Source organism: Triturus cristatus, chromosome 9 (genome assembly GCF_964204655.1).
Source record: "Triturus cristatus chromosome 9, aTriCri1.1, whole genome shotgun sequence".
NCBI classification, from domain to species: Eukaryota; Metazoa; Chordata; class Amphibia; order Caudata; family Salamandridae; genus Triturus; species Triturus cristatus.
The window spans coordinates 138,011,003-138,032,159 of NC_140592.1; the positions used below are offsets into that span (position 1 = coordinate 138,011,003).

Consider the following 21,157-nt stretch of genomic DNA (forward strand, 5'->3'; position numbering starts at 1 on the left):
CATTGAATCCACTTTGGTACAGTGAATGACTTTCAGGATGGTTTCATGTGAATATCTATAAACAGAGTGAGACTAGTCAAGGACGCGAAGCTTTGAAGACTTTGCAAACAGTTGGTGAACGTTTCTTTAGTAGGCTCATGGAACAAGAATTTAGCTGTACCAATATCAGGCCTATTCTTAATTCTACCCAGTGTTCATCTGCAGAAGCGGGAAGGTGTTTTTCAATGGATAGATGCTTGTCAGTCTCCTTCAGCACAACATGATTTCTGGATCAAAAGTGAATTTTGCTTCAAAAATTACTCACAGGTTCTTTTCTTTACTTTCCGGGAAAAGCAAATTAAGTCACTCGAGGCCATATTATGATTGGCTAAGCTACTGTTTTTTGTGCAAGGTGTCTAACGTATTTACATATCACTTGGAATTTCTCCGAGTTAATGTATGAACTTTAAACAGAAGCCGGAAACAGACAGATACAATTCCCTGCTCACTGTTTTTAACCTGTTCGGTCTGAAGTTCAAGGATTAACGCAGTAATTCCAAATTATTTGTTTGAACTTTAGATACCTCGCAAGGCACATAACAAGACCATGATATGGCCCCATGCCTGTGGGCAAAAAGAATGAATAGTGTTCGGGGGAAGGGGACTCTATATTACATCACAGATACCAAAGACCATGATCAGAGACATGAGACTGCAGTCCATATTATAGAGGACATAAAATTCTTCCAAAAGAAAAACGCCTATAAAATCCAACACACATACAAAACAAGGAATGCAACAAGCAACTACACAGCCTCCCAGCGATCTAAACATTCTTGAAGTGATGCTTGTGACCTATAGCATTCCCATAAATGTATGCACATGAATCACCGAAATCCCACATTTTAACCATGAATATGGTGTAACACATGCAAACCTTCGTCGACCAATGCTTAAATACAACCAAGATGTGTAGCTACAACCCCTAGCCTATCCACGATAGCCATCAATAAGGTGAGACGCACGTGACCACAAAATCTGTTCACAACGTATAATTACATTGACATACATACTTAACAGCAACAAAATCCATGCTTAAGCCTAAACTCCAGTACTGGACCAACAAGCATTGGAACAGCTAGTAGATCCTGCCTATGGTTGAGCTATTGACTTTGCTAATGAGGTGGGAAGGAAAATGGGAGGGCAGGTGAGTGGAGGCAACAGAACGGTAAAAAGAATAGCTGTGAAATACCCAGCGCTGGGCACTTTTAGTGGCATGGCAGGTGGGTGATAAATAGTAAGTAGGGACACCGAGGGAGGGGTGGAGAATATGTGGGTGGTTGGAATAAGCAATACTGCTGGGGTTGAATAAGCAACATGGCCTGGGGGTGGGTTTGAGGAGAATAAACAACCCAGCTAGGCCATGGTAGGGTGAATAAGCAACGTGACCGGGGTTAGGGGAATAAGCAACACGGCCACGGGGGAGCGTATTGTATGGGTGGGAGGGGGAAATTAGCATCACAGCCAGAAAGGGGTGGGAGGAGTGGATGGGAGGAGGAATAAGCAACACAGTTTTCCGAGGGGGAATAAGCATCACTGCTGGTGGGGGCGGGTGAAAGGGTGAATATGGAGCTCTCACGAGGCGGTAGGTCGGGGTGTATGAGGGGTATAAGCAACGTGGCCTTGGGGAATAAGCAAAATGGCTGAGGCAGGGTGGTAGGGGAATAAGCAACATGGTTGAGTGGCGGATAATCAACAACTTGGCCGTGGGTGGAGTGGTAGGGAAATAAGCAACACAGCTGGGGAATAAGCAATGCGTTCAGATGCGGGTGGGGGGGGGGGAAGAGTTGGGACGAATAAACACTGCTGTGTGGGGATCAAAAAACAACACAGCTGAGGTTGGGGCATGGTGTGGGGATCCAGGTTTTGGGGGTTTGGCAGGGGTTAGGGGGAACTGAATAAACAACATAGCTATGGGAGGGGTAATAAACACAGCAAGGTTTGGGGGGGGGGGGGGTGAAAAAAAAAAAAAAAAAGGATAAACAACATGACCAGGTGGGGTTGAAAAAAAAAAAAGAAAATAAAAAAAAAAGACTCAGCAAGGGGGGTTTAAAAGAAAACAAAATGGCATTGGGGGTCGAATAAACAACACAGCTGGAGAGGGGCACTCAATAAACAACATAGAGAGGATAATAAACAATATGGCCTGAAGGGTGGAGTGGGTCGGTGCAAGAGGAATAATCAAAAGCATACATTTGTGAAGATTAAAGTTCTAGGAATCTATTCTCTTCCAACAGCGTACCTTTTTGACATTAGTAAGCACAATCGTCATTCCTATGCTATACTTTAAAGGACATTTCTAAAACGGATGCTGTAACTGCAATTCACAATCATTTCCAGATGTCCATGTACAAGGACAAGCAGCCACATTCAACAATTTCTCCAAAGAGACTTCATTTGATGCTAGTGGTACACAGTAAGCCGTTTAGGAATCCGGTTTTCGCATAGACCATTCTGTGGGCAGGCGGGTAAGACATGTTAGCCAGACATATTTGCCAGCGGGGTATCCAGCTGCAGAGATTTGCAGTCACACGTATGAATCAACGTTGATAAAGTTGGCTGGATAATAGAACACATTTGGATGCGAGCTAGGTCAATGGTCAGAATTCTAATCACTCCACTACTACAACAACATGTGGGTAGGTGGAAAAAAAAAAAGGATTAGTTAAATCACTTTATAAATAATTTCCGGGCGAGGCATGGCTCCTAAATTCACTTTTGAGCTGACAGTTATGTGGCAACCCTCAAGAAGATTCCTAGCAGCGCACCAAGTAAAAATCATTTTTTTTTTTAATTACACATATGTTTTAGCAAATCAAAGGTTATGTGATCCAACACTTGGCAAGTGGAATGAGTTTAATAATCAGTTATTTTACAACCTTTTCGAGATGCATTTGTAATGAAGGAGCAACAAAAGTTAAAACCTTAATATAGAGATTTTCTTTCAAGATCACCAGAGTTCCAAAATATGGATATACTTTCATAAACTAACCTACAATACATTATCTAAATTTAGGGGTATCGCTGTCGCAAATAAAATAACAGAGGACCCTGTCAAATTAAATTAGGAGAGGAACTGAACACAGATGGGATCTAACAAGCTGTTGTAACTCTACGCATGGGTATGGAAAATCAGAGAAAAAAAATCAGCCCTACTGCAATGATCTTCAGCGTTTACCGCTGGGTGCACATATGGTCACAACCAGACAACTTATACTCTCGAAGACACTTGAAACCCACCTTTTCTAGCAGCTCCAACATAACGTAAGCCCCCCACCGCTTAATCATGCGATAGACAGCCACGACAGAACCATCAACTTCCACTTTCTTCCGCCAACTGTAAACTGAATCCCACCGATTTAGTAGCTTTTCCAATGTGTTACCAAATAAGCAGCATAATAAAAGCACATTTGTGAGGAATAGAAACACATGCCAAAATCAAGAACTGGCAAAGCCAATAATTATGGCATTGACTGCCAACCATTTGGATTTCCCTTTTGCTTTCCAATGCTTATTTTGTTTGTGAAGGCCTTTGTATGAAGGCACATATTGTATGAAAAGTCCATAATAAATATTTTTTTAAGTGAAGCCCGCATTGCACCAGTACTCCCAGGCACTGATTGGACTACTTCTTGTGCATTGAGCAAGAGCAGAATACAGTCAGATAAGCAAATGGCTGAAATGGGCTGAGCCTGTGGCATGTGCTTTAGTTATGCTGTAGTTGGTGGACGTTGAAAATGACACTCCAGCTGGTCAATGGATGAAAAGAACTAGTTGAAAGGCTATGCAAGCATGCATAGTACATTTTTATTAAAACCAAGAGGGTTGGGTATAGCAGATCTAAAAAGGGTAAAATACTAAATAATGTGTACCTTTCTTTTTCAAGAAACCTTAACAAAGCGAATCTTCCACACCAACAGCCCCGTTTGTCGTAAGAGGGTCTGGTCTGGGTGTAATGACTACCTTCACCACAGGCTACTTTCATCTCACCTCCCTCCTCAGCATCCTTTCACTCAGTCACTCCACTGTGACATACATGTGGCACCGCAAATGATGCTCCACACGATTTTACGTAATGGTGAACCAGATCTCTTATGATTACATTTAGGTTAAAATGAATGATATAAAGAAAGGAAAGGAAGTAACGGACAGGAAGACTAAAAAATAAACTTGTGGCAGGGTTTTCAGCGGATTCCATTTGATAAAAACACATTTTAGTTTCTGTTGAAAGACCCAAGTTTGTCAAATCCGGTGCAATGTAATTCCAAAATGTGTGTTTAATGTCTACCAAGCAAGGAGGCTGAATGTGCTGCCAGTCGTTGTGCAAGTTAACATGGAAATGGTCCACAACACATCCTCGCCATGAACATGCTGCAGTAAAAGCTCCAATTTTACTGTATTAGATGTGTGGATTATAATTGGAGACTTCTAGTTCCAGCAGAAGTGCTGTTATGGGAGACAGGTGAAAACCCAATGGTTACCGCGTTTCTGCGACGCATGCACAAAAAAAGAAATGAAACACATGACATTTAATCATTGAGTTTGCACACTGATCCTTCACATACAAGGACGACTACACATTGTCTTCTGATGGTTTACTTTTCTATATACTCACCAAGTCATTTGCATCCTACAATACAATTGCAATCCAACGTTTTGGGGTTTCGGACCTTAGAAGGCCGTCTCTACTTACATTTTTTGGTTTAAATCTTTTTATGGATTTTCATTTTAACAAAATTCCCAATTAAATGGGAAGAGCACTGCGTATGATGCCCATGAATACAGCAAGGAAGGTCAGCATTTGTCATATAAAAATAGGGCTATACGAGTGGAAGTAATGAATAAGGCTTATATTGACATTTCTAGGAAATACATTACTCAATCATTGTACATGTGTCTGGTTACAGCTGACCATCAGCCGCAAAGCCAGGAATGACGACTTCTCGCTATTTAATGGCGTTGCAGTGCATCAAAGTGTTTAGAAAAAAAAGGACTAAAAGTATTGCGAAATAACAATATGACACCCAGCTTGGCTCATCCCGGGTCTCCACCACCCTTCATCGATCCCTGCGAGAATAGTGAAGACAATATCATTGTGCACAATTCCCATTAATGCCCTCTCTACCTTCATATGCTGATATATGGACAACCATTTGATGCAGCTAGACAAAAAAAAAATGTTCATACCCCAAAGGAGAAGATTAAACAACCTTCTTGAGTGAGCCGCTCCACCCACCCTCTAAGCATTAATTGACTGGAGGGCTTTAGGAGGAAGAATATCTTTTGGCATAAAGTAATTATAGAGCTGTGTAAAGACTACGTGCACACACCTAAGCATGAACATTTGAGAGGGACATCATGCTGGTAACCATTGTGCATACACAGTTCCTGTACAGACATATCCAGATTCAAAAACTGGTCCCATTGATAGAAGTTCCAGAAAAGGAGAGAGGCGGAATGGGAGGACCAGGCCACAAGCACAACTCCTTGTTGCTTATTTCTGGCCTGGCCCTCCTTGCAGCAGAAAGGAGCGGGAGCACTCTAAACACCTCAATATCCATGGACTCCCATGAGCATGTGTGTTCAGTGACTGAAGCCTGGACAGATATTAATATGTACAGGCCTGATAGGGTCGTCAAGCATGTGGATGCCCTGAATAAAGGGAAGAAGTGAACTTGCGTTTCTACAGTTAAATCTGGCAGAGCACGCGGGACCTGTAGTGCTGAAGGGGACATTTTTGTACCGGATCAGGTTTGTGCGTCATTTGTACAGAAATGGAAAGGGGTGGTTCTGCAGGTGCACACCTGAACACATGCCTTTCTGAATAAGGAATGCACATAGATAAGCACCTGACAACATACCGACCCTGCTGCCCTTGAACCTAAACAGACCTTTTGCATGCGAGGTATTTAAGGGGTGCAAATTGGCACCTGCAGTGCATTTTATGCATGAGCAGTTACTTCTCCATTAATCTGTCACAGAATGTCCAAACCATATCTTTGTGTGATAACAAATTGACCTGAAAACCAAGAACGGACGAAAAACGTCCTTTTAAAGAGATATTAATAGTATATCAAAGACGCGGTGTACCATTCAGCATGCAGATGCTAAAATCAGAGGCACTGGGTATTGCAATACCGAAACGAACATCATAATGTCATGCTGAATAGGCAGAATCACCTGCAAAATTACCCGCAACCGTGGCAGAAAATGCAAAAGCCTGCTTTGCTCCTTTCTGTATGAACAAGGTGGAACATTAAATTAACAAAACCCAAAGCCAGCCAGCAAGGGCAATGCGGTAAAATCTGCACATTTCTGAGCATTCAGCAGATTCTCTGCTTCGGGCCATGAAACGTCATTACTGAGCAGCGCCATCTCAGTGACCTAAACGGGGGACAAACGGAGGTTGCGCAAGTGCGTGAAAGTGTACCCAGGGAAACCTTCCAAAACGACAATCAATGGGCTACAATACAAGTTCTATGAATATACTGAAGATCTGACATACTGCTTACTCACCTCTTCAACCCACATCTGAACGTTACTTCTCTATTCCTTTCACACGCTTCCCCCACTCTTCTGTTCCCACCTTCCTTCCACTTTAGAAGATGATAAACTCTGTACCAATCAGGATACTATTATGACACCCTACCGAACAGTTTTTTCCCTCAATGTTGTACTGTAAGGAGATCTAGTTCTCTATAGTCTACTACCTGTCTTTGGGTGCAGCACCACAATAAAAATAGGAAAAATGAATAAACAAACAGAAGTGAATGCATGTCCGTGTCAGACATGGCATGGCTGTAAACTAGTCGTAAAAATAAGATTGCAACCTAATCTGGTCTGCCCCATCCTTATCAGTCTATGAGGCACTATACCACCAAGACTGTGGCCCATCTTCAAAATCTATAAACTGGAGGGCCTTTGGTATAATCGCGGCGGAGACTACTCAGTCTACACCATGATCAAACCCCTCTGATGGCCCTACGGAGTAAAGGCCATCGAAGGCAGACACCCAATTCCGCCAGCCTAATTTCGATGGGTAAAATTAGAGGTCAGTTATCACTGCCCATCACCACGAGAAAAACCCTGGCAGTAAGGGGCAGAGAAAATTGCTAAATGCTCCCCAATACTCTCAATGGTGAGGGGAGCATTTTCTTTTACATGTTCAAAAGAAAATCCCACTATGGGATTTTCTTTTTGAGAAAAAGAAAAGAAAACAGTTTAGTGCATGGCTCCGCCATGTTGGAGCCATGCACCAAACAGTTAACAGCTTTGACAGGAACCACCGTGACGGCGGCTACGCCAATGGTTTGGAAATGACAGCCACCTTGGCTTTCATTTCTAATTAGCCAAGTGGCATAAAATAAATCAAGCCCATGGTCACCAACCTCATCTCAAGCACTACTGTTATTTCAGTATTTAGCCAGGTTTGTTTATAAAAGCAGTTTAAGATAATTTACATTACTGGTCATGGGAAACTAACACGCATTCATCATCGTTTTCATGAAAACAAGTTGGAATATTACTCCTGAGCCATCCCAGTTCATGACGTTGAATTTTAGAAATACTTTTAGAGCAGAAATGCGGCTTCATATTCTGTATCAATCACTCTGTGATAATCAGTTGAAGACTAATTGATGTGCCCGATCTCTCAGCAATCCTGACTGCTCGGTCAACCAATGGGGGGGGGGGGGGGGGGGGGTGGGGGGTACTAACCTGTCAGTATGTATGTTTGGACGGGAAGTCCATATGCAGCAGTAGGTGTCCATGGCTGCTTGTACATCAGCGTGCATGGGTGCTTGGATGTCGCCTGGTGTTTAAGTCTAGAACTAGTTTGGTCAGGGTGTGCACAGGTGCATGTGGCAGCCTGTGAGCATGAGCCTTTGTATAGGACGGAGCAGGGTTTTGCAAAAATAAAAACCTGCTCACATTAAACCCTCCGTAACATTCATTAACAGTGTGCTGTGAAATTTGTATTAATTAATGCTAAAATAAGGGGAAATGTTTTTGCGCATGTGTGAACTAATGTGTAAACTAATGCATGAAAACTAGGCCGCCAGTGCTTTGATAAGAAGATTAATGCGGTTTCAGTGCACGATTAATAATATTTTGCTAGAAATAACAAGGATTGTGCATGGGTTAGCGCAATGCTGGGATGGTGTGCAATAAAATTACATTTCATGAAAATAATAATATTATGTGTTTGTTTTCTGTAAAAAAAGCACGCATGGGCTTAATCTTCTGCATGTCAGTTTGAGGATAACATTTGGTAGAAAAAATAAAACGACCAGAGGCTTTTGAAATGAGAAAAGAGAACGAAAAGCGTCTGAATAAATAAACTTTGTGGTGTGCTGTATGACTGCCAAGCTATGAAAAAAAAACATTTGATAAACAAATGGAAGCGTGCAACTTCCTCTCGAGATGGCAGAGGCAACCAAAGGAAGCGCAGAGATTTGCAACATGTAGTGAACTGAAGGAAATTTGAACTATGATTGTGTTCATAATGGTTTCCTGGGAAGGATATGTCGTAATGCTGAAAGTTTACGACTAAAGGACATTAAATAAAATAGTCATGCTGAGAGTGCTGTGACAGAACACCCCCATCCTTAGCCAATGAGAGACGGAGTTTATTCTCATATTGAAACAAATGTGGGTTGGACATTTGGGTTTTAGGGTATAATTGAGGTGCCCAGTGGGCACGGGGTGTTGGTGAGCTAGCGGGAGATTGTCGCTTTGCTGTTTCCAGATACAGGCCTACCCGTTTCCTGATTACTGACTTAATCTTTGCTACTCGACTCTTCTTGAGGGGCCTTGCTGCCCTTTGGACCAGAGGGTCGATTTCCCGGTTTCTAACTTGGGTTAGTATAGATAATACTCTGGATTTGCATAATCATTTGCAAATGTATTTTGTCTCTGAAACTTTTCTCTTTTCGCCCATCCACTCCTTCAATGCATTGTTTGTCTGAATTGAGTTTGTTTCTATACATTGCTAATGTTTTCTCTCCGTGATAATCTAGGATTTGCATTTGTGTGACTGTACTTGATGAGCATTTTCATTTAACATCATTTACGATAAACTAACATAAAATACATACTGAGTGTTATTATTTAGTAGTATTGATAAGTAAATATTATTGCTATCAACTTCTCAACACTAAAAAGGTTCATCGTCACAGTTATATACATATTGTATGGAGAATATGCAGGTTCTATTGTGTATTTTGGTAAGTTGGATATAAACCTGAATCACACGGACACCCAGCGTGAAGGGATTACTTGGGTGAAGTGAATGGGCCTTTGTTTGTGTAGGAATTATGGATCCCTGGATCTCATATGTGGCGCTTTGTCTGTGCGAACCTACGGTAATGGTCTTGTCCTATGTGTAGATGGATGCTTTGGGTCTGTGTACATGCGCACTTCAAAAGTCAACCTACTGGGTTTTTCCATACGTTTTTGTTTTTCAGATTATATACATCCTTTCACCTCCTAAAATGAACACAAATGGGGTAAACGGCAAGAAAAGATCTCTGCCAGCTACAGAAAAGAACAGGCAGTATAGCAACAGTATTGGGGAAAGAAACAGAAATCATTCAGATGAACAGACTGCCGCGGGAAAAATACATGGCTTCACAAGACAACAAATATCCAGCAAGAAAACATTTCACCTTAATTGTAATGAACAGGTCAAACTGTCCTAGACTGGGAGCTCATTTGTTAAAATACTTTAGGAAGGAGATAGCTGACAGAGTAGCTGGCGATGGCAATTGGATATTCTGGTGTAAAGGAGGTGACAACAGGGGTCTCAGAGGAATCAGTACTGGATTTTTCGCTCTTCAGCTCCTTTAGAAGTAACATCAGACACTGCATACTTATTTGTAGCTAATAAGATGAGCTCTCACTGATGTGCAAGGGCAACTCAAACGTGGCAGTGATTTTCCGTGAAATCAAGACAATCATTAGCCCTGATGAGAGAAATTGCGGGGCACCAAATTGCAGGTGGATCCCAATGTCATTCAGGTGACACGGTGATTTTACAATACAGAGTAGCTAACCTTATTGTAATGTTAAATGCTGAAGGAAGGTTTAGCAACGTGAAAGAGATGAGGCGGTGTTACCATGGTACACACAACTAATGTGGCATTCAGTCCAGTTCTGTAGACTACAGCTTAGGAATCATAGGCAGAGACAGAAGGCGGATACCCACAATGGTACATGTTCAAACCAACAATTTACACAAGTGCGTGGTGGAATGTAGAAAAGGACGATATGCTCAGGAACATTTAAATTGAGGTAAATCCAAGTTCTCAGTGACAGGTGCAAAACTGGAGTCTTCCTTTACGCAGTAAACAAAGCTTACTCCAAATCAGAAAGATTTTAATAGTCTCCCTGTTGATTTGTTTTTAGAGTTTTTTTTTCCCTTTTTATGTCTCGGCTAGCATAGGATGTGCAGACATGCGCAGTCTCACTGGCGAGATTTTGTGTTTTTGGGTAGATTTCACTAGCCGGGTTTAAGCTCTGCCCCTCTTTTCCATTGGCTGGCGTCACTGTTTATGCTAAACGGTGGCCAGCCATTGGAAAAGAGCTTCCAGCGACGCACACTTTTCTCTTTTAGAGCCGTCCCAGTTGGACTGGCTCGCTTGACTTACGTGTGTGGTAAAAGGTTTCTTATCTTTATGGGGCCATGTGTTTCAAACACATGGCCCCCCATAAAGATAACAAACCAAAAGCAAAGCCTTTACAATCGGACAATACAATGCCTGCTTGCACAAATAGCGCGTCATGTACACTCAAGAGGGACGTATTCGTAAAATTCGAAGTTGCTATACTGTAACCCGCACACATAGCTTGATTATTTAAAATATATTGATTTATATTATTCTCTGTCGTGCTACATTAAGATAAGACCGTACAAGGCGGGGTTTTTAATGGCATGGAGGTGGAGGTTTTGTTAGAAGTGCGTCACCCAGTTAAGCACCCGCCTACTTCCCCAAGCTCTCGCGTAGTTAGGTGCAATAACCTGGCCTGTTTTGTACATTCTGCTGAAACTGATGTCTCCAAATGGCGTAGGTGTTTCTTCTTTGCGGGAGGGTGTGCTTGGAGTAGGCGCTGCGCTTCCACTACGTGAATACTGCTATAGCGCGTGGCACGCACTATTTTCCTTAACATCCCCTTAAACCTCCTTGCTTCCCTTATTGCCCCCTCTTCCATGCGTACCCCTTGTTAGACAAGATGGTGGCTGGCGTGCTCTGTGCTAGTCTATCCTGCAGCTTTAGCCGTGCAAGTGTAACGGATACCGCTCCCCCGTACTTTGCGCTCTCCTGGTATGTGGATTCACATAGGAAATAATATCCTTTGCTTTTCTGCCCTAAATTGCATTGCAGCGTGTTGGGAGCACTGTCGCCAGGGCAGGGAACTCCCCGGTTAGCGTCTAGAGGCAGGCTGGGTCCCAACGGGGCAGAAGGAGTCAGCGAGACGCAGGTCTCGGCAAGTTTTTTAATTTTCCGTCCAGTTTTGGTTTTGTGGCGGGGGTTTCTTTCGAAATGTTCTGTTCATTGTGATGCCATGCAGTCTCGTGTTGGCGGGAGATTGTTCTCCCGCTTTGAGTGCATGAGGGCGGGGTGGGCTGTTGATGCTCGGAGCCTGACTTTCTGAAGCCGCTGCTGTCTGCAGGTAGTTGAAGCTGTGACCGCCTTTCTTTGTGTTTTTTTCCATATATATTTTATTATTTGCGTGACTGATCTACTGCCGTCACGCCAAAACCAAACTATTGAGCTGTGATCCACCGTCGTGCAGCCTCGGAGGAGCCAAAAAAGGTTTGGTTATCAAGGGTCTTGGTTTTCATGTCGCTCGCCTACATGGGACGGGCAAAAATGGATACATAGGTCGATGGGCGTAATCTAGAATAGCTTCTCTCTGGGTGGCCCCTGCAAAATGACACCCTTGCGTAAAATTTGCGGCCAATTTGGCAGTGTTCAAGCCTTCGTACATGCATAGGTATAGTTTCAATTGCCTCTATTTGCATGTCTTTTACATCACATATATAATGTATGGCTCGCGCGCTATGACGCCGTTCCAGGGATGCCCGTGTATCATGCGCTACCCAAAGACTGCATATATTGGTACGTAATGGACACCCTCCCCCCCGACGCAAAGACTATTTAGTTAGTTCACAGTCAGATTTTGGTGTTATAGTTACTCCACTGCAGGTTATTTAAGTAAAATGTTATAGGTTTTTTTTACCTAAGACATTCTTCCCTCATTCACCAGCTGCTCTATTCCACCTGAAGCGCTTGGCCCGGAAATGCGGCTGCTGATGCAATGGTATGTTCTGCCGCCAGCATTTCAATCGATAGCTCGAGTCACAGAAGTGAACTGAGCATAGCGCTTGAATTGGGTTTTATTATTATTTTGCAGTTTTATACAGCGCAAACTCGACCCGAAGGTATTGGATCGCTTTACAAGAGCACCAAGCCATTACACAAGAAAACGTTCATTGTTGGCAGGCACGGCCGCACCAGGAGTGAGCGAGACTCGAACCTGGTTTCCCAGCGCCAAAGTCAGCAGCTCTGGCCCTTACGCCACACGAGACTCTAGATACTTCAAATATTCTGTTCCAGATTCATTACAAATCACTCAATCAGGATATTAAAACTCCCTGAGAAAAAGCAACACAACCAGAACAATGAGCCTTGTAATTCAAATGCACCAGCAGAAAAGAGGTGACTGGTCTCCCTGCCATCAATATACAATATGCCTGTTTGGTGACCAGTGTGCGCTTGCGCAGTTGCTTTGACATTATGGCGACAGCTAAGAAGACAGGCATTGAAAATGCATAAGGTCTCGCCTTTTATTAAGTTAAAGCCATTTGCTTTGCTATGCAATACCATTAGCAAAGCAAATGGCTTTAACTTAATCAAAGGCGAGACCTATTGCATTTTCAATGCTTGTGCCCCCCCCCGCCCCTAAGTTTAAGGTGGTTATATTAGTCTCTACAGTCGAAGATTTGCGATCGTGCACTAAACAAACTTGCTTATAAGACCCTTCCTCAAACATGAAAATAAACAACATGCAAGTATCACTCGGTCTGTGCAAGGTTTATGACGTGCTGTTCTTTTCAAGTGTCGAAGTTACAAACCGGGATCAAAGAGGACTAGATAAAGGGGTCGAATCAATGCAAGTAAGATAAAGTATTAAATAAGGGTTCTGTTATTTTCCTCAAGGGATCGCAACACACAATATGAGTCAGTCAAGCAGAATTCTGACAATAACATGCAATCCGACCTTTATACTTGCAATAAAACTGCCAGGGCAGGGTTATAGTTTACCTGCTGCCTACAGAATATTTTACACTGTATGATGGTTCACATTATCACCATAAGAGCAATCAAATCCAACTGCTTCTCAGAATCCCACGTTAGATTTACTTCGAAGAATTGCACAGACATTGAACTCAACAGTGCGATTTAATTTGAGACGAGCTCTCTACATGGGCCTCGTCCTTTGTGATAGGGTTCTTTTGTTTCCACGTGTAAATAACCAGCGTGCATATTTGCTACTTACTGTTCTTGTTAACTAACTTATTTTTTATGAAAGACTTCCATAGGGTCTCTGTACTGTGAAAAACAGATTCTACATCTAGTTATTCGCTGCAATGACGTAGCAAAAGTGGGGGATATGTTTTTAGGTCACTGCTATCGTGGCTGCGCACATGCGCAGCTCGCTCGGCGAGATTTAATGATTTTGAGTTAGTTCTATAAAGGGCTTTAAGCCCCGTCCCTCTTTCCCATTGGCTGGCATCACCGTTTATGCTAAACGGTGGCCAGCCATTGGAAAAGAGCTCTTTGTGACGTTCACTTTAGGCTTTTTCAGACGACCCACTTGGACGTGCTCGTCTGCCTTCAGTGCGTCGCAAATGATTTTCCATCTTTATGGGGCCATGTGTTTCAAACACACGGCCCCATAAAGACAAACTCCGGCGCGATCCTCTTTCGTTTTCGGGCCGCGCTTGTTTACTTTAGAATAGGCACGTCCTCGGTGCGGGCCTTGTGAGGACTTTTGGAGCTGTATTCGGGGTCGTGAGACAGAGTACTCGCTGCTCCCTCAGCTCAGGGGTCTTGCAAAGGGTTCATCGACTTAAGCCGGGCAGCGCTGTGTCTGTCATATGTGGGAAGAGAACTGAAAGTGACCTGAAGAGACCCTGGCCCCCGCCTCGTGCGGGCGTTTCAAGAGGATTTGGTGACTGGCGTTTTGAGCCCTGCTAATCTGCATCAACAGTGGCGGGTGCCTGGCTGCGCTGGTCATTTCCGGCAGACTGCAGCCCCTGGCCCGATCCACCTGCAGGAGATCCCGCACTGCACACCTGTTCACTGCAGAACCAAATAGATCAACTTCGCTTTTCAGAAACTGACTGGAGAGCAGCCTGCACTAAAGGACACCGAGAATCCGCCGAACGAGATCCACCTCCCGATCAGATAACAGCAACAGATCAACCTGTGTGAGGGAATCACGCAATCCGACCTGCATCTGGCTATCTGGGCCTGTTCCACACAGCGGGCAGCTCCTCATCCCTTAAGGTAAGCGCGGCGCGTTGTTGTACACGTGTGACGGTGGGACACTGGCGACCCTTACGCTCCAACACCAGGTCTGTTCCAGTAGAACGCCACTTAGTTCATCCCTTCTTTGAGGGTAAAAGGTTGAGTTGGTTGTGCTGGTGTTTGAATGGGCGTCCTGCAAGTTACACTGGAACTGGCTGTTTGCGCCCAACCCACTGAGCTGCTTTAATGGCCATCCACGGCGAACGCGTTTTAACCAGGTATACACACATTTTACAATAATGATCCACTCTTCGCGGTTTCACACGGGGCGTTGCAAAAAAAAAAAAAATGTGGCAGCGATAAATGATCCAGCCTTGGACAGCATTGGTTTTTGTTGTATTCGAGTAAAACCTCTGAAGATGGCGCTCAGCCGTTCACCCCTCATACTTTGAGTCACTAGAGGGGGCGTTGCAGTGCTGTCCATTTCCTGCAGATGGTGCCCGCCCTTGGGAGACTTCTAGGTGGAGACACGGCACTGGCATCCCATGGACCCTACAGCACGGCGAGACACTGAGACCCGGTCCGCGGCATGATGATGGGTAAGAGCCGAGAAGACACCCCCGCACCCTCACCAACGCTAACTACACAGACCATGGTGTTAGAGGCCCTCATTCTAGCTCCCTGAGGCTCCCATCCGTGCAGAGTATTCCACAGATGAGCATGGTAACACCCCCACACCCTTTGCAGTCTTATTAGCACCCTGTACAGACCCATAACTCTCCGTCTTTAGGACTCTGTGACTTTAGTGCTGGTATTTCCTTTTAAAACGCATCCTCATGTGTGTTAAGGAGAAAGAAGCTAGTACTACAAGCCCAGAATGCATCAGACCCTCAAAAGTAATCCTATGATGGGCATTATGTTGTGTTGGTCTGGAGGCTGAAGCCAAGTGGAAACCCTTCTGCTCCTCTAAACTGACTTCCATGGAGCTCTCTTACACCTTTTCTACACACAGCCCCTCCTCCTGCTTATAGGACAGAGGTTGCATAGCTGCCAAGTTTTCACAATGCATGTTTGATTTATTGCATTTTTATATGGCGTATACTTGGCCCAAAGGCATTCGAGTGCTTTACAAGAGAGCAGGAAGGGGGTTCTGGTTAACAAACATTATAAAACCAGAAAACAAGAAGAAAAAAAACCAGTTCATACCATCAGGGACATAACAGGAAAAGTAGTTACCTAACCACCATAGGGAATAGCAGTAAGTGACCTCAAGAGCAGTAAAAAACACATTTTGTAACAAGAAAGACAGGCCTGTTTGTGGCATATTCATGACGTTTATCTGTTTGCAGTGCGCCTGTGTTTGACGTGTACGACTCCTGTATTGGACTTGATTGCAAGCGATTCAACCGCAAGCCTGGCGCAATGCCAAGGTCGCCAGGCTCGAATTATTTTGTTTCCCTTCGTATTCAGATCCTTGCAGTACTTTCCATTGAAGAAAGTAGCAGAACTGCAGGTACCCCATTGCAATGGAATGTATAGTATTTGATGGAACTACTTCTGCCTGACATAGTTGAGATCTCTGAAGATGGCCCCTCACAGGTCACACCATACTTTGTTTATGTTATGTGTACTTAATGAGTGCTTGTAGAAAAAACTTCTTGGTATTATAGGGGGGGATACACAGAGACTAAAAAACAAAATTAATAGAAGATGCACCAGATCAGTCACTGATAAGGAGCATTGGCAAAGCCAGTAGCTCTCACCTGTTGGCTTTGGTAATGATTTTTAGTCATGCTGTACAGCAGGACAGCTGGTGTACAGCGTGCATGAAAATGCTAAGTTTTGCGTCATTTTGTGACCACGCTCCAGCATGCATGTGCACACCTTTAAAATGAGTTCAGCATTTTTTCTTTTTATTTAATAATCGGGGATGGATTAATAAATAAAAAAAGTTGTGCAAAATGCGCTTGTTTGATATAGCGCTAATCCGTTTTAAACAAAACAAATGGGGAAGTAGGTTGGGGTGGGTAGTGTACAGGGGACGAAGCAGTGGGAAAGAAGAACAAGCAAGAGACAACAATAGGGAAGCACATGGACAACCGTGAGATTGGAGGGCGTAGAAGAGTACAGACAACGGAGAGCTTAGGGAAACACAAGGACAATGTATGGTGGGTTGGCTGGTGAAGCACATGGACAAGGGAGGGGTAAGCACACATGCTAGAGTGGTTGGGGATGGGAAATCGGACAAATGAGGGTGGGCAGGCTGGATGAGGCACTAAACGGACAACGGTGGTAATGGGGAAGTGCACGGACAACAGAAGGGGGTGGGAAAGCAAGAACTGCAATGGAAGGTGGGCGGGTGGGGAGGAAGCTTGAACAGCTAATGAAGGAGGGAAGTCTAGGGGAGAAACACATGGGTGGAAAGAGGAACATGAGAGAGACAGCTGTAAAAAAATGCACTCTTGGAGTGCTTAACAAACAAGCATTTCCAATGCAACAGGTCTCGCATTTACGCGAGTTTAAGCTATAAGCATTGTAAATGACTGTTTTATTTATGTTTCAAAAACCAAAACATACATAAAAGATATTGTCATTTACAATGCAATAGCTCAAACTCTTACAAAGGCGAGACCTATTGCATTGCAAATGCTTGTTTCCCACCGTTGCTAAGTCATAAATGAATTTCAAGCTGCACTTGCAGGTCTCTCAGAGATGCTGTTAACGCAGCTGTGGCTCAAGCAAGCATTGGGAGGAAGCGCATGGGGGGAGGAAGCGCATGGGGGAAGGAAGCACAGAGGTAGGTGGGCTTGAGGCACAAAAATAACAAGCATTTTCAATGCAATAGGTCTCGCAATTGCGAGATTTTAAGCTATTGACATTGTAAATAATAAAGCCTTTCATTTATGTTTTTCTAAGTAACACATATACAGAAGGCATTATCATTTCTAATGCTAATAGCTTAAACTCATGCAAATGCAACACCACTTTCATGGTGGTCGCGCCCCTTTCTTTAGACGCTACCAGCCATATTCAGGTTACAGTGAGCAGCGTCTAAAGAAAGGGGCACGGCCAACATTAAAGTGAAAGCGTGTATGGGGCTTTTTTACACAAAGTGTAAAACTAAATAAATAAAGAAAGCTTTTGTAGCGCGGCTGCTACAGTTAAAGTGGACCGCGCTGGAAATGAAAACATGCATGACTAATAACAATATAAAAGGTGGCGGCATGCTGCCATGTCATGGTTGGAATTGGGTAGGTCAAGAAAATAGTGCTCACCAATTAGATAAGACATTACAAGAGACACAAGAGAGGAGACTCAAAGTTGTTTTTTCAAATGCGCCAATCGGCGTCATATATTTGGCAGATCAAAGGAGTTGCAATAATAAGAGCACAACAGGGTATAAAATACTCTGGCAACCCTAGTGAAAAAGTGTACAAGTGCTCGTGCTAGTGAAACAACGGCGCTAGTGACAACGTGAAAATCCACAATAGAAGGCGCATAAAGGCAATATATACAATACAAGGTCCATATAACAATTTACTCAATACTGCAATTGGTTTTTTTCCTTTTTTGTTTCAATGAACCAGGTTTGTGTGCGCCAAGAACGTTTAGGCTGGTGGGTAATGGTCGACGGCGTTTCGATCCTGTCATTTAAGGATCATCATCAGGACCTGGGTCGCCTAAATTGGGAGTGCTCTGTAAAGAAATAATTACCGGATCAGAGCGGCAGTCAGGAGGCAAGAGGAAAGGAGAATTAGGGCAGGAAAAAGCCAGGAGGGATGGGGCGTGAAAAAGGAGTGGGAGAAAGGGAAGCGGGATGGGAAAAAGGGGATAGAAACGGGGAAGGAAAAGCAGGGAGAGAATAGAAGTGAAAGAGGCAATGACTAGAGGCCTACCTTGTGCATGGGCAGAAGGCTGGGTGTTCAGCAAAGGTGAATATAGAATTAAAGGACACGGGGAGAAATTCCCTCGGATGGCTGTGAAAAAAAGGGGGGAGGGTAAGAGAAATTACGGGTGGAAGAGGAAAATTGAAAGGAAAGGGGAGGCAGCAAGGCTAACGGGGGCTTACCGAAGTAATGAATTGAGGAACTTCGCAGGAGGGGCAACCGATACAGGGGGAGGAACGGTATGGAGCCTAGGAAAAGGGGGAGAAGGAGGGCAGAACGTTACCGGCTGTACAACGGAGAAATGACTATAACCGAACAAGGATCAATGGAAGCTTACCCAAAGTAAATGGAGCAGCAGTCGGGGATTTGGTCGCGCAGTAAATTGGCGATCGGCACCAAAACAGGAATCAATCCAGAGCGGGAGACCAAGAAGAGCCAAATACGTGTGCACCCACTCGGTCGATTAGTGACAGTGAGATGAGGGACGGAGCTACCTAGATGAAGGCAGAATGGGCGTGACGCGGAGCCGTCGTCAATAGGACGCTAGTGACGGGAGGCGGGGAATGAGTCAGCGATCTGGGAGTTAGGGTGGTTGCTAGGGACGCTAAAAGCGCGGGGAAAAGAAAGGGAAGAGTTGAACGGGGCTCGAGTAAGTGGAGGAATGACAGAAAAGGTCCGATAAGGGGAGGAAACGAGTGGAGCGACCAGTTAGTGGGTAAAAGTGTAGCATGAAAAGGGAGAGGAAGGAGGAGGAAAAACAGGGAGGAGGGAAATCTGACTTTATGAGCAATACAGTTGCGGAAAAACAACAGTGTAATGAAGACAATTATACAAGAACACACCATGGAGAGAAAAAATTCATAGGTAGAAAAAACAATGTTTTAAAAATTACGAACTACCCTTCAGGGTAAGAAGCCAAAGGAATTCTGAAGGTTTCCACCTCTGGCAACAATTTATCAAACCATCTTGTCCATGCCATCACCTGGCCCAATAAATCGACCACAACCAATACCATCACCTCAAGTTGGGGTCTACCACCCATACTGGGCCACTACAAATGTCAATCATGTAGCGTATGTGAATTAACAACCAACTCCAAGTATTTTAAGTTTAACAACCAATCACATACCTTGAACACATTTACCAACTGCCGCTCAAAAATTTTGTTTTATGCCATCGAGTGCCCTTGCCATCTCGTCTACATTGGACAGACCACTCAGATGATTAAGAAAAGGATCATCCAACATAAGAGCAGAATCAACTGTAAAACCATTACAGCACCTTTGGTCTCACACTATCTGGAACAAAATCATGATGCTCTGGACATGAAATGGCAAGTGATAGAGCAGCCCCGCCCACCTCCCAGAGGTGGAAACCTTCAAGCTCTTCTTGACAGAAGTGAATGCAAATGGATGACTCGTAACTCTGTACATCATGGCCTGAACACGATTGATGAGTGGAATGGGACCATTCATTATACCACCTGATATGCAGTCCCTCCTAATGACATCCACACCATATCTTTGCCATTCTGCATTCCCATGTTCCTTTCCGGTCTCCTCCATGTCCTTATAGATCCAGAATTCCTTTGGCTTCTTACCCTGAAGGGTAGTTCGTAATTTTTAAAACATTGTTTTTTCTACCTATGAATTTTTTCTCTCCATGGTGTGTTCTTGTATAATTGTCTTCATTACACTGTTGTTTTTCCGCAACTGTATTGCTCATAAAGTCAGATTTCCCTCCTCCCTGTTTTTCCTCCTCCTTCCTCTCCCTTTTCATGCTACACTTTTACCCACTAACTGGTCACTCCACTCGTTTCCTCCCCTTATCGGCCCTTTTCTGTCATTCCTCCACTTACTCGAGCCCCGTTCAACTCTTCCCTTTCTTTTCCCCGCGCTTTTAGCGTCCCTAGCAACCACCCTAACTCCCAGATCGCTGACTCATTCCCCGCCTCCCGTCACTAGCGTCCTATTGACGACGGCTCCGCGTCACGCCCATTCTGCCTTCATCTAGGTAGCTCCGTCCCTCATCTCACTGTCACTAATCGACCGAGTGGGTGCACACGTATTTGGCTCTTCTTGGTCTCCCGCTCTGGATTGATTCCTGTTTTGGTGCCGATCGCCAATTTACTGCGCGACCAAATCCCCGACTGCTGCTCCATTTACTTTGGGTAAGCTTCCATTGATCCTTGTTCGGTTATAGTCATTTCTCCGTTGTACAGCCGGTAACGTTCTGCCCTCCTTCTCCCCCTTTTCCTAGGCTCCATACCGTTCCTCCCCCTGTATCGGTTGCCCCTCCTGCGAAGTTCCTCAATTCATTACTTCGGTAAGCCCCCGTTAGCCTTGCTGCCTCCCCTTTCCTTTCAATTTTCCTCTTCCACCCGTAATTTCTCTTACCCTCCCCCCTTTTTTTCACAGCCATCCGAGGGAATTTCTCCCAGTGTCCTTTAATTCTATATTTACCTTTGCTGAACACCCAGCCTTCTGCCCATGCACAAGGTAGGCCTCTAGTCATTGCCTCTTTCACTTCTATTCTCTCCCTGCTTTTTCTTCCCCGTTTCTATCCCCTTTTTCCCGTCACGCTTCCCTTTCTCCCACTCCTTTTTCACGCCCCATCCCTCCTGGCTTTTTCCTGCCCTAATTCTCCTTTCCTCTTGCCTCCTGACTGCCGCTCTGATCCGGTAATTATTTCTTTACA

The 21,157-nt window shown here is 44.2% G+C and overlaps 1 protein-coding gene across 4 annotated transcripts in view; it reads right to left on the reverse strand.

Annotated features, from left to right (window-relative positions):
• Positions 1-21,157, reverse strand: part of PFKFB4 (6-phosphofructo-2-kinase/fructose-2,6-biphosphatase 4) — a 261,428-nt gene that overhangs the window by 84,532 nt on the left and 155,739 nt on the right. The window lies entirely within an intron of this gene.